A 9,647-nucleotide genomic window follows, 5' to 3' on the forward strand; every position below is an offset into this window, starting at 1 on the left:
TCATGAAAAGATTATTCGGAAGACTTTTTCTTTGCACTTATACAAATGATCCTTCAGGCCTACGGTTTTATGTTTTTAAAGTAACCTGTAATACGAAGGGGTATTGATCAGCCCTGGAAGCTGGATATTTTATTGTAGTCAGTTCAGCAGTGCTGTGTGAACAAAGGCTGCAGGAGTCCGTCACAGTTGAGACTGCAACCCTTCTCTCTGCTTCGCCATTCTAATTTCGATCTGTCAGCCTCTTTCCTTTTTTATTACTCTGTGTTTCAGGAGTTTGTTCATTGGGACTGTTGTACGTACTTTCGGAACAGCATAATTAAGTCTAGTTTGGACAAACTGAGTTTTGTGGATAGTCTATATTCTATTCATTGCGTTTCATTCCGTAATCTTGTGATTTGTTTTGTACATTTTAAAGCCTGGTAGTCAGCCTATCTACTTACACCAGGTATTTCTCATTGTGCATTTGCCAAAATAAATAACAGAGCTACCGTCTGGGCTGCCTGCACGACTTACACTCCAACTGATGTTTCCATTGTTGGTTTTCCTGCAAAGTGGTTGTTGATGACAGCATGCACCATGTTTCTTTTTTTGTTGTTGCATGCGAAGATACCTTGTTGAGATTACCATTGAGTCAAATTATCTCCCCATTACTATAGATACATGTACAGATAAACATTCGAAAATTTGGATTCGGAACAGTGGTAGGCCAGTCGCTTCACCCTGTCGTACTTTGCATACAAAAAGTTTGTGAGGAAGCTAGTTGTGGCCTTAAATACTGTTGCTTACCCGAACAATTCTTTAGCTTGTTTGCTTACTTAGAATTTAACCAGCTGTGCCTTAAAACATTCAACAATCTTGTATTTACAACTTTCTTGGGAGGACAGGTTCACAGACATGCAATTCTCTGAGGGAAAGAAAAAACAGCTAAATTCTATCGTAAGCAGGAGTTACGTTAGACAACTTGTTCTTCAACTGTGGTCTCCAGCTCGAGCTTTTCCATTAAGAAAAACAAAATTTCAAGATTTCCTGTCTAGACTCTTCGATGTCTTCATAATTATTTATTTTACGTAGTTCAGACGTCAGCACAGTTGTCTGTGACACTCCTTGGAGCCACGTGCCATTTCTGTAAATCTGGTCTTTTGTTGTGGTTCTGTTCGTAGAGCTGGGAAATTGTCTTGCAGACGTTTCGTCCCCTGTCTAGGTGACATCCTCAGTGCTTGGGAGCCTCCTGTGAAGCGCTTCACAGGAGGCTCACAAGCACTGAGGATGTTACCTCGACAAGTGACGAAACGTCTGCAACACAAATTCCCAGCTCAACGAACAGAACCACAACAACGAGCACTCGAGCTACAAATCTTCGCGCAAACTTTAAACTGGTCTTTTTCATGTATTCTGTGGTTGGACTACTTTACATACTTTAGTGATCCAACATATTTCTGTTATCGATGCATTTACTATTCAGTCATGTCCGGCGTTTTTTTTTGGCGTGACAGTATCTCTGCTTGCATAGCACAGGAAGCTCTGCCTCAGTTGACATGGCACAAGGTACTTTCTTTACTCCTGTTAATCTATAGGCAAATGCAGCATTGAATATTGCTGATAATGGATATATTATTTTAATTAGATAACTCTCTGTCACAGTTCAAATCACGCAGAACCTTGTCTCAGTTATTAGAGCACTGTCGTTTCGCATGCATTTACAGGGTGCCCATTTCCACTGTAGTTGGCGTTATTCTTTCTAAGCATGTCGCAGTATCAATTGCTCATGCGTCTGTCATAGTTCCTCACACAAAGGCGTGTGTCAATTGTTCCTCTGCTGGAACTCAGACTCTTTAGTTGACATCTTGTGTCTTTTCTTCAAATGTTATTGTCAGAAAACATGAAATCTTTGTGAGTTTCCACATGCTGCCAACATAAATTGCGTAGGCTTCACTTCAGCTGTCATTCCATCTTGGGTAATTGTTATTGTAGCTCCTTCATCTCAAAATATACACAATAAAGTTTGATTGAATGTCATCAATTTACCGCATGCGTGATCTGAAACTTAAAAGGACAAAACGTTTGAGAACCTGGCGTGTTAACACTTTTCTTCAGAGAAGGGGTGTCAGTTCAGCAACGACCACCACAGGCTCCAATTATACATATTTGTGGTGGGTGGCCTCAGAGGTTTTCCCCACCGTTCACGCACAAAGATAATGGGATCGCCCATTTTTTTTTGCAAAATGACAAACGGGATGCATGAAACATTGAGTTCACATGTTTGTTTTTTTAAAAAAAAAGCAACGAAATTGTATATTTCAATTCGTTGCTCCTCGGGAGAAAGCGTTTAAATAAACTCGGACATTTTGAAGGTGGCATGATGTTAAGAGAATTCAATTCGCTTCTAAAGGGTGAAAAAATATGCACAGAACAGTGAAAGTCATCTTCTCTGCATTTACAACCACACTGTCGCTGCTGTAGGTGCAGAATATGGCACATTATATTAGATGCATTGTGTTGTTAAAACTGTATTCACAAATTACTTTAATCAACAATGCAAGTACTGGAATGATGTAATAGTGATAGGATAGCGTGTTAAAAGAGGATGGAGCTCCAATTATTTTGTATTAAGAAGTAACTGTGGTAACTCTTGTTGGAGTGGATGCAATTGAAAAATAAACCATATTTAATTACTCTGCATTTTATTATCTGCTGCTAGCTTTTCTGCATATGACTTTTCTGTTGGATAGATGAATATTGTTCACTCATGGAATGTGGCTAGCACCAAGGGCAACGTTTATTGACCATCAGCCACTATTAATTTAGTGGATGCATTTGGACATTGTTTATTCAAATATGGAAATTAAATGCAGTGGTCTGCTTCACTGAACAGTTGACTAACAAATTGGACACTGAAAGATAAATGTTGACAATGGGGATAATAAAGAAAGACTAAAACAAATAATTGTGTTGTGTGGAGCGTTGTAAAGAAGGACGACGTAAAGTACATCTGAAGATGCAATTGCAAAGGCCAGGTCTGGACAGTTACAGGAAGAACGATATTAAATTAAGATACTTATTTCAGAGATAGAGTGTGCAACTGGAAGTGATACAACTCAGGAGAGAAAGGCAAGGATAGATTTATTCAATCCAACTGATGGCATGAGGAAACGAAAAGGAATAAAGCTCACTTCGTCTGTTTTCCCAAAGATCCATAAAGTAGTCAGGGCTGGATAGTAGGGTGGTCATTTATTGTGGAAGTGGAAGCATTGGAAAGATTGAGAAGAGATTCGTCAGGACCTTGCCTGTTGTGGTGGGAACGTCTTATGACGAATTGCTGAGACTCTTGAAGCTGTTTTAGTTCGAGAGATGAACATTAGGAGGTGATGTAACAGCGGCATACAAGATGATCAGGGGATTTGATAGGATGGACAGTGAGAGCCGTTTTCCTCGGATGGTAATGGCTGTCACGAGGGACCATAATTTAAACTGTGTGGATATATATATATATATATAAAGGACAGATGTCAGAATTCGGTTCCTTACTCAAAGAGTAGGAAGTGCATGGAATGCCCTGCATGGAACAATGGCAGACTCCCTGAATTTAAGGGCATTTACATGTTCATTGGATAAATATATAGATGATAATGGAGGTTAAATGGTCTTCAGATCGGTTTCAGATGTCGACGCAAAATCCACGCTGAAGGACTTGTACTGCACTGTATTGGTCTATGTTATGTGTTCTATATTATCAGAAAAAAAACACATTACATAACAGTGGGGAGGTTAGTTTGCAGCATTACTGGACTTTGGTTAATTTGTGCAGTTCGGGTCAACGCGCTCTGGAGAGGATAATAATATATTGGAGGGGTGCGGATAAATTCACAAGTATAACAGCTTGGTTGGAGTACTTTAGTTATGGAGATGTGTCGGATAAGTTCAGGCTGTTTTCTTTGAAGCAGAGAAGGTTGGTGGTTGACTTATTAGAAGTGAATGGGATTATGAGGGGCATGAGTACAGAGGATTGAAAACAGCTGTTCACCCTAATTGAAAGGTCATGAACAGAGGAACATTATATGAAGGTGAAATGCAGTAGGTACAGAGGCAACTTGAGGAAAATATTTTTTAGTCCAAAGCGTGATAGAGGTATGGAATTCAAATCCAGGGATGACAGTTGAAGCGGGTAACCTCATAATGTTAAAACGAAAATGTTTGAATGTCGACTTGTACAACATACAAAATATGAACCTTGTGCCATTAAGTGAGATTTGTGCATATTTAGCACATTCTAGGCAGTAGAGATTAGATTGGCTGAAGTGCCTGTTCGAACCTCTATGACGTAATGAAGCATGATATTAAGAAACAATTGAAGATACGAGATTTTGCAAGTCTTTTGGTTCCTGGAATGTTCTGAAGGTAGCAACGATCACTTTGAAGTATCAGCTTCATGAGGTACGCTTTTCCATCGCAGCCACAACACTTGCATCAACGTATCAGACAATGTCTTAAAATGTTCTGTCTAATCCTGTACACACACAAACAAAATACACAATGCAACAAATTTACACGACCTCTGTCCACATGCCACCAACGAACTAATCCAAAGGTATGGATTAGCTGAAAGTGCAGGTTAGCTGGATTGACCATATTAAATTGCCCATAGTGTTATTTGCATCAGTCAGGGATAAATGTGGGGTTCGGGGAATGGTTCTGGGTGCATTGCTCTTCAAATGGTCCGTGTGGTCTTGTTGGGCCGAACGGTCAATTTCCTTACTGTAGGGAATATAATCTAATCTAATGGAATATGTTGTTGATAATGTTGTAAAGTATTACCTGCAAGGGAATGCCCTTTTCGAAGATGTGCTGATTGATTCCACTGGACCAGAACTCCTAACTTCCAAGAATTCACCAAGGAGCGAAAACGTAGTTGTGGTGAGATAGGCTGCTGAGCCATCAAAGCAGATTTCAACTGAGGTTTGCATCAATAACCTGAACAAATTAAGTGTCAATAGGTTTCAAGGCAGATTCTCAGATGGTTTGAGACAGAACTGGCATAAATGTGCATGCTTGTAACCCTTGCACCTTAGGCATCACAGGAACCAGCTGAAGTTGATTCTGAAAGTACTGGTTCATATTCAATTGTCTTTAGCTTCTTCATCATTGACATTATAGACCTCACAATATTTGATGTCGAGTGTTTGCTGATGTTTGCACAATGTTTAACACCATTCATGATTACTCAGCTGCGGAAAGAATTAGACGATAATTTAGCAAGACTTGGACAATATTCAAACATGGCCTGGAAAGTGCTCACTGATATTTATGTTGCACAAGTGCAGAAAATGATCATTTATGAAAGGAAAGAATCAAAACGAAACCTTTGACAATGAAGGTTTTACCACCTCAAAAACCTCCATATCATGTTCGAGGTGATATATTTCGGATACGTGCAAAGTCATCCACCTCAGGAGAGAAAATATAAAACAAAACAGAGAGATGTTTCATTGAACGTTGGTAGATTTGGAAACGTTGATGTAAAAAGGAATTTGAGGGTTCTTATAAACTGGTCATTGAAATAAAGAATTATGGAGGTATGGTGGTGAATGCTGTGTTGGATTTCAATTGAGTCAGACTGTTTTGAGCAGATGTATAGCATTTTGTGAGACTTGGAATACTGTGTGCAAGTTCATTTTGACATGCTTTGTAGAGAGGAAATCAGTGACAAAGCGATAATTGCAGGCAAAGATTCAACTACCTGAGTTTTGGGATAGCACGTTTGTCAATTGACATGAGATTAGGACGAATGGTCCTGTACTCACTTCAGTTTTGGAGAATTACACCTGATGCCATCGAAGCATTTTGGAAAGGATTGACAGTCTGGAAATATGGCGGGATGGGGTGGTTCTGGATGTGTGGTTTTGCTCAAACATTGAATCGCCTTCTTGGAATACAGCATGCATCATCAGGGCCGATATTAGTCGAGGTTTCTTCACTCAAAGGATGGAGAACCTCTCATTGTCGCTTGTGGGACATTTTCAAATGCTTGGATGAAATAAATATAAACTACATAAACTGCATTATCCGCATCCACATACCTCATCATATTTTCAAAACATTTATTTGTTTGTTATGAACAGTCTCAGTTTAAACCATGTTAATTATCCATGATAAAATCTTACCTCTCTCAGTGGACAGCAATTCTATCCTTCACAATATTATTCGATCATTTTCCTGCACTGATATGGCACCCAGTGATCTGCAATTTCCAGCTAAATACTGAACATTTTTCCTGAAAATTTGAACCACATTAAGTATTTCCAGCCCTCTGGCACCTTTCTGCAGCCAGAATAAATGTTAAAGTTGGGTGAGGCACGCCTTTCATTTACTTCTTATCTCCCAAAGCAGACTGGGATGCAACGAATTTGAAATTGGATTTTCACTATGACTTCCAAACTGAAGTTACATATGCCACAGAAATAATCCTAGAGTGAACATTAATTGAGACAGTCTGTAACTGGAGGCATTTGGAGTCACTAACGGACTCAGACTGTCACAACGTTTCCAAGTCCATCCATAGTATCATATTTCCAAAAACATGTCACCTCAATCAGTCACTAAAGAGTAACATCCACTGATATTCTAATTTGCCAGCTATATGGTATACAAGACTTAGCTGTGCCTCTGACTGTTCAAAAGATTTTGATCATTTAACATTACTCCATATTTCTCAGGTTATCATTGTTTAAACTGCAATTTATTAGACTCTGGGATCTTAGCAAGATAATTAAGGAAAAGGGAACGCAGATGATCACTTCACAGAAATGCAATTGGAAAAAATAGTCAGAAGAAGATAATAGTTAAAGGCATTCTGTCAGAAATTGTACCGAGGATACAGAATTTAATGAGTAAATTTGACAATCAAGACAGCAAACAATACATTTTATTTGCTTTTGTTGTATTCATTCATGTCTGATATATTGTTGTGGTTCTGTTCAATGAGCTGGGAATTTGTGTTGCAGACGTTTCTTCTCATATCTCGGAAGCATCCTCAGTGCTTGGGAGGCTCCAGTGAGGCGCTTCTGTGTTGTTTCCTCCGACATTTATCGTCGTTTGTCTCTGCTGATTCCGGTTGTCAGTTCTCGCTGTCTGCTGCAGTGGCCGGTTTATTGGTTCCAGGTCAATGTGTTTTTTGATCGAATCTGTGGATGAGATCATGCCAAAACCCAATGGACTAACCTCGTTACCATACATCAAGAACATTTCTGAACTGACAACCAGACTATTACGACCGCTACTAACAGCACATAAATCAACAACCACTCTCAGACAACAACTCACCAGGACAAAGGACTTGTTACCGAGCATGAGCAAAACCAACGTTGTGTATAAAATCCTTTGCAAGGACTGTACAAAACACTACATAGGGCAAACAGGAAGACAGCTAATAATCCATATCCATGAACAACAACGAGCCACGAAACGATACGACGAGCTATCCGTAGTAGCAACACGCACAGATGACAAGCAATATGTGTTCGACTGGGACAAGACTACTCTTATAGGACAAGCCAAACAGAGAATTTGGCAAGGGAATTTCTCGAGGCACGGCACTCATCCACAGATTCTATCAACAAACACATCAGCCTGGACGCAAGATACCGGCCCCTGCAGGGGACAGCTGGAACTGACAAAAGGAAGTGTAAGAGACAAACCACGATAAATGCCGGACGAAACATACAGAAGCGCTTTACAGGAGGCTCCCAAGCACTGAGGATGTCACCGAGACAGGGGAAGAAACGTCTGCAACACAAATTCCCAGCTCGGCGAACAGAACCACAACAACGAGCACCCGAGCTACAAACCTTCTCACAAACTTTGAACTTCATATATTGTTGAAATGTGGAGAACAGAAATAAAGAGTGCTGACTGTATCTCCAGGTTCCAGCTCTTAGAATTTGATAACAATTTATGTTGTCGACTCCAAATCGCGTTGAACATTCGCAACAATTGCACACAGACTCCAGAACAAGAAAGAAAGCATCTGTGCAACCTCAGCAAGTTCACATTTACAGATCATAACGCCAATAAAACGCCAATTGGAACGATAGTAGATGACGTGAGGCAGAACTATTTGTTTTATTACAGTAGAATAATTACTTTTTCATTTGTTTATGTGAAAATGTGGAAGAAGAGGTTTTGTATTGCATAATGTATTTGACCATCACTCTGTGTGTTGTAGTAGGAATGTGGTTACACATAGAACATTGAACATAGAACATAGAACAATGCAGCACAGAACAGGCCCTTCGGCCCACGCTGTTGTGCCGAACATTTGTCCTTGTTTCAGCACCTATCCATGTACTTATCCAATTGCTGAATAAAGGTCACCAATGATTCTGATTCTGCCATTCCCACAGGCAGCGCATTCCTTCCCCCCACCACACTCTGTGTAAAGTACCTACCCCTGACATCCCCCCTGTATCTTCCACCCTTCACCTTAAATTTATGTCCCCTTGTAACACTCTGTTGTACCCGGGGGAAAAGTCTCTGACTGTCTTCGGTATCTACTCCCCTGATCATCTTATAAATCTGTATCAAGTCACCACTCATCCTTCGCCGTTCCAATGAGAAAAGACCTAGCACTCTCAACCTGTCCTCGTACGACCTGTTCTCCATCCCAGTAAATCTCCTCTGCACCCTCTCCAAAGCTTCCACATCTTTCGTAAAGTGAGGCGACCAGAACTGCACACAGTACTCCAAATGTGGCCTTACCAGGGTCCTGTACAGCTACAACTTCACCTCACGACTCTTGAATTCAATCCCTCTGCTCATGAACGCTGATACACCATAGCCTTTCTTACAAGCTCTATCCACCTGAGTGGCAACTTTCAAAGATCTATGAACATAGACCCCAAGATCCCTCTCCTCCTCCACCTTACTAAGAACCCTACCGTTAACCTTGTATTCCGCATTCTTATTTGTCCTTCCAAAATGGACAACCTCTCACTTGACAGGGTTGAACTCCATCTGCCACTCCTCAGCCCAGCTCTGCATCATATCTAAGTCCCTTTGCAGCCGACAACAGCACTCCACACTATCCACAACTCCACCAATCTTCGTATCGTCTGCAAATTTACTGACCCAGCCTTCGACTCACACTTCCAAGTCTTTAATAAAACTTACAAACAGCAGAAGACTCAGATCTGATCCCTTTGGTACTCCACTTGTAAATGGGCTCGGGCTGAATATTTACCATCTGCCAACTCTCTCTGAATTCGACCGGTTAGATTAGATTACTTACATTGTGGAAACAGGCCCTTCAGCCCAACAAGTCCAAACCGCCCAGCCGAAATGCAACCCACCCATACCCCTACATCTACCCCTTACCTAACTCTACGGCCAATTTAGCATGGCCAATTCACCTGACCTGCACATCTTTGGACTGTGGGAGGAAACCGGAGCACCCAGAGGAAACCCACGCAGACACGGGGAGAACGTGCAAACTCCACACAGTCAGTCGCCTGAGGTGGGAATTGAACCGGTGTCTCTGGCGCTTTGAGGCAGCAGTGCTAACCACTGTGCCACCGTGCCGCCCAAGATCTATCCTACTTGCCAATTTTCCCACCACTCCATGCCTCCCAAATTTCCGCATAAGCTTACCATGGGGA

Source organism: Chiloscyllium punctatum, chromosome 36, assembly GCF_047496795.1.
Source record: "Chiloscyllium punctatum isolate Juve2018m chromosome 36, sChiPun1.3, whole genome shotgun sequence".
Taxonomy (NCBI): domain Eukaryota; kingdom Metazoa; phylum Chordata; class Chondrichthyes; order Orectolobiformes; family Hemiscylliidae; genus Chiloscyllium; species Chiloscyllium punctatum.